Below are 6,000 nucleotides of genomic sequence, written 5' to 3' on the forward strand. Positions count from 1 at the left end.
TCAGGATAACACAAGATATAGTAGCTTCTACATTAAAGGATCAGAGGCTTAGAATATGCTATTCCGGAAGGCAAATTAGAATTACAAGCAAAAATCAGCTACCCAGGAAAATTGAGTATTAATCCTTTAGGGTAAAAAAATGAATATTCAATGAAATAGAGGACTTACAAGCATTCCTGATGAAAAGACCAGCACTGAATAAAAAAATTTGACTTTCAAATACAAGATTAAACGAAGCATAAAGAGGTAAAAAGAAAAGGGAATCATAAGAGATTTGATATGGTTAAGCTATTTATATTCCTGCATGAAAAAATGATATTTGTAGCTCAAAAAAAAAACTTTCTCATTTTAGGGTAGTTGGGAGACAGAATAGACAGAAAGTAGAGGTGCAAGTTAAATGTAATGGTATGTTTGTCTAAAAAAATTAAGGGATGAGTAAAAAGTATGCTCAGAGGAAAGGGAGAAGTAGAATGAAATTATCTGACATTGGCCTGAAAAGAGATTTTACAGTGAAGGGGAATGTCATCAGAATCCTCTCAAAGAGAGAATAATATACATACGCAGCTGAGTGTAGAAATCTAAAGTTGAAAGGGAAGGGAAATAAGAGGTGGTGATGGAGATCTGATAGAAGGGAGGGCAGTTTAAGGGAGATAAAAGTCAGAAAAACACTTTTGGGAATGGACAGGGTAAAAGAGAGAATAGAATAAATGGGTAAAATAGGAGAAAGGGAAATACAAAGTTGTAATATTTACTGTTGAAAAAATTACAAGAGCACCGGCCCTGGAGTCAGGAGGACCTGAGTTCAAATCCAGCCTCAGGCACTTAATTGCCTGGCTGTGTGACCTTGGGCAAGTCACTTAACCCCATTGCCTTGCAAAAAATAAAAAAATAAAAATTACAGTGAGTTTCTCTGATAAAGACTTCATTTCTTATATATATATATATATATATATATATATATATATATATATATATATATATGACAGTAAAATTTATAGATATGAGAGCCATTTCTCAACTTATAAATGGCAGGCAATTTTCAGACAAAATAATCAAAGATATCTATAGTCATATAAAATACTCCAAATTAATATTGATGGAAGGAATGCAAATTAAAACAACTCTGAAGTACTACCTTACACCTGTCAGATTGTCAGGAGACAGAAAATTACAAATGTTGGAGGGAATATGGAAAAATAAATACATGGTGAAATTATATACTGATTCAACCATTCTGGAGGACAATTTGGAACTATGCCTAAAAGACTATAAAACCTTGCATAATGCCCTTTGACCAAGCAATACTACTCACTACTAGGTTTATATCCCAAAGAGATTTAAGAAAAAAAAAGAAAAAGGACCTATGTGTAAAAAAAATATTTACACCAGCTCTTTTAGTAATGACAAAGAATTGGAAGTTGAAGGGAATGTCCATTAATTGGGAAATGGCTGAACAAGCTGTTGTATATGATTGTGATGACGTACTATTGTGCTTTAAGAAATGATGAACTGGATATCCTCAGAAAGACATGTAAAGACTTACATGAATTGATGCAAAGTGAAATGAGTCAAAAACATTGTACATAATAACAATATTGTATGGTGATATGCTTTGAATAACTTAGCTATTCTCAGTAATACAATTATCTAAGACAATCTATAGGACTTTTGAAAGATGCTGTTCATCTCTAGATGAAGAACTGGTAGGGTATGAATGCAGATCAAAGATTTTTTTTTTTTACTTTATTTTTCACAGTTTTTTATGTCTGTTTTCTTTCATAAGCTGACTTACAGGGAAATGTGTTTTGCATGACTACACATGTATGACCTATGTCAAATTGCTTGCCTTCTCAATGAGGGGAGAAAAGGGAGGAAGGGAAAAGAAGAACTCAAAATTTGAAGAAAGAAAATGTTAAAATTGTTTTTATGTAATTGAGAAAAAATAAAATATTAAATAAAAAATAAATTAGGTTAAACCAATCTCTAAACTTATACCAAGATAAACTCCAAATAGGCATACAGCTTAGATATAGAAAGTTATAAAAGACCATGTCATAAATTAGAAGAACAAAAAAATTATTTTTCAAATCTGTGAGTAGAAGAACAGTTCATGACCAAATCAGGGTTAAAGTAGATCACAGTAGGTAAGGAAAATTATAATTGCATAAATTGAAAATGTACAAAGAAAATCAATTCAGTCAAAATTAGAAAGGAAACACAGTTAATGTGGGGAGGGAGGGAAATCTTTGCAGCAAGTTTCTCTGATAAAGGTCTCATTTCTAAGGTATATAAGGAACAAATTCAAATTTATAAGAACAAATTCATTCCCAATAGATCATTAGCCAAAGGATATAAATAAGTAATTAAGAAATCCAACCTATCAATAGCCATATGAAAAATTTGCTCTAAATAATAATTAGAAAAATGCAAAATTAAAACTGCTCAGAGGTTCCACCTTATGCTTCTCAGATTGGCAAAAGTGGCTAAAAAAGAGAAATGGTAAGTGATGGAAAGACTGTGGGAAAACAGGCACCATAATAATGGTGAATCGTGTTTTGATCCAGTACTTGGTAGCCACTAGAGGTCAGGTGTGCCTTGAACAATAGGACCTACCAGTTTAGCAACTGCTCTAGAATTTAGCAATATCTGTTCAAAGAACCATTTCATTTTTCTGGGAAAATAATGTTGATACCATAAGAGTGAAAAGAGAACAGTTGCTATGGTAGGGAAACTTCCCTTTTCCTAGTTATAGCTTTGGTCCTTAGGCCCACATGATAGAAAACCTCACTCCATTACCCCTGAGGCAAACAGGGATATAGATAAAATGTATAAAAGGAAGGAATTTATACATCATATAAACTAATTCTTATTCAGTAACCAAAATTAATTAGATATACCAATAATTATTGGACCTTTGGGCAAGGGAAAAAATTAAAACTATAAATTGCTCTAAGCACTACTTCACCAATGATTGGTGTCTCCTGCAAATTCAATTCAATAAACATGTGGAGAACCTTCCTTGAACATAGCATTGTGAGGAAATATAATGCTTTAGTAAGATACTCTTGGAACTTTTATGGACTGGGAAGTAAGGGCTAGGGATTTTGGCAATTGATAGATATTTTTTCTCTCTATCTATCTCTGAATTAAGTAAAGTCCTGTATGTATAAAATAGTAAACATCTTGAGGAGAGGGACAACCCAGATCCAGCCCTAGCTGAGGGAGTGGGCTGCTGATACCCCCAATGCAGAAAATTCCAGAGACTGCTTCTGGTATTCCTTACTGGTTGGTCCATTGAGTAATCCTCTGGAGTTCTTAACTCCTGTAAACAAGGCCTCTAGAGTTCTCAGCACCAAAGGTCTGCAAACCAACCCTTCTCTCATCACAAGATCCTAGGGAAAGGTAATATATCAAAACAAAAAAAGCCAGTGCAAAGCAGTTTCTATTGAATGTTACCTTGGAGATAAGGCTATTAGCTCAGAAAAAGAGGACAGAAGGGATGCTATATGTGAAGCTTCAGTGGAGAATATGAATTGGTCTCCATCCAGAAAGACTTTTTAGAAAAGACCAGAAAGGAGTTTAAAAATCATATGGAAAATTTGGGAAAAGAAATGAAAGAGAAAATTAACATCATACAAGAGAAAATTAACATCTTACAACAAAAAAAGAAAAGAAAACAAATTCCTTAAAAAAACAATTGGACAAATGCAGAAAGAAAAATTTTCCCTCAAAAACATAATTGGGCAAATGGAAAAAAGAAAGCTCCTTTAAAAATAGAATTGACCAAATGGAAAAGAAGATACAAAAGCTAAATGGAGTAAATACCTCTCTGAATAATAGATTGGAATTAACGAAAGCTAATGACTTCATGTCACATATAGAAGCTGTTAAACAAAATTTAAAAAATAGAAAAAAGAAGAAAAAGTAAAATACCTCATTGGTAAAACAACTGACTAGGAAAATAGCCAGGAGAGACAATTTATCATAGGACTACTTGAAAAACCTTGATTTTAAAAAAAGAGCCTGGACTCTCTTCTTCAAGATATAGTTAGAGAGAGCTACCCTGATGTTCAGGAACCAGAGAGCAAAATGGCCATTGAAAGAGTCCATCTATTCCATCCTAAAAAAAAAAATAAAACACCAAGGAAAATTGTTGGTTAACTCTAGAATGATCAGCTCAAAGCAAAAATCCTGTAAGCCACTCAAAAGAAGCAATCCAAATACCAAGGAGCCACAGTCAGGTTTACATAGGACCTAGCTGCATCAACATTAAAGGATCAAACAGCCTGGAATATGATATTCTAGAGAGCAAAGGAGCTTTGATTACAACTAAGAATCAACTATCCAGAAAAACTGAACCTTCTTTTTCAGAGGAAAAGATAAACATTTAATGAAATAAGTGATTTTCAAATTTTCCTGATGCAACTGAGCAGAAAATTTAATCTTCAAAATGGAGACTCAAGAGATACATGAAAAAGTGAACAGAGGAAAAGAAAAAGACTGCTATCCAATAAGATTAAACTGGTTACATTCCCACCTGGAAAGAAAATTCTCATAACTCTTGAGAATTGTAACCATTAGAGAGAGTATACTGAAGGTATGGACATTCATAGTGATGAAATGATTGAAAAATTATTTCATTAAAGAAAGAGGGGACTGTAAAGAGATGGGAGGAAGGGGGAGGTTGAATAGGAAAAATCACATCACATGATTGCACATTACAATAGGTGCAAAGGACCTACTGCAATAGAGGGAAAGGAGGGAGGAGGTGAGAACTTCCTGAAACTTACTGTCATCAGATTGGCTCAAAGAGAGAGTAAAATATTTAGGAGGAACCAATTTCAAATCCAGCCTCAGACATTTAATAATTACCTAGCTGTTTGACCTTGGGCAAGTCACTTAACTCCATTGCCTTGCAAAAACAGAGAGAGAGAGAGAGAGAGAGAGAGAGAGAGAGAGAGAGAGAGAGAGAGAGTAAAATACACACTGTTGAATTTAGAAATTTAACTTACCTTTAAGGTATTCGGAGGGGAAGGGGGGAGGGAGGGAAGGAGGACTAATAGAAAGGAGGGAAGGTGATGTATAGAAAGGGAGGGAAACACATTGAGGGAGGGGATACTCAGAAGCAAAACACTGGGGAGGAGGGATAAAGTGAAAGAAGGGAAAAATATAAATAGGAGATGGCATGGAGGACAATAAAGAATTAGTAATTATAAATGTGAATGGAATGAACTCTCCCATAATATGGAAGTGAATATCAGAGTAGATTAAAAAACAGAATCCTAAAATAAGCTGTGTACAAGAAATGCATTTGAAGCAGAGAAATACACACAGAGTAAAGGTAAAAGGCTATAGCAGAATATATTATACTTCAGTTGAAGTGAAAAAAAGTACATGGCACCTACACAAAAATTGTCCCTGTATTAGGATTTAAAAACCTCATAATCAAATGCAGAAGGGCAGAAATATTGAATGTGTTCTTTTCAGATCATGATGCAATAAAAATCATGTACAATAAAGGTTCATGGAGAGATAGACCTGAAGCTAATTGGAAACTAAATAATCTAATTTTAAAGAATGAGTGGATCAAACAACAAATCATAGAAAGAATTAATAATTTCATCTAAGACAATGACAATAATGTACAACATTCCAAAACTTATGGGATAGAAAGCAGTTATTTGGGTAAATATTATACCTCTAAATGGTATAATATTGAATGAAATGAGTAAAATAGAGAAAGAGATCAATGAATTGAGCATGCAATTAAAAAGCTAGAGAAAGAACAAATTAAAAATCCCCAATTAAATAACAAATTAGAAATTCTGCAAATTAAAGGTGAAATTAACAAAATTGAAAACAAGAAAACTATTGAATTAGTAAATAAAACCAAGAGTTGGTTTTATGATAAAACCAATAAAATAGATATTTAGTTAATTTGATTAAAAAGAAGAAAATAAAATTACTAATATCAAAAATTAAAAAGATGAATTCATCACC

The sequence above is a fragment of the Macrotis lagotis genome, chromosome 8 (assembly GCF_037893015.1).
Source record: "Macrotis lagotis isolate mMagLag1 chromosome 8, bilby.v1.9.chrom.fasta, whole genome shotgun sequence".
NCBI lineage: Eukaryota > Metazoa > Chordata > Mammalia > Peramelemorphia > Peramelidae > Macrotis > Macrotis lagotis.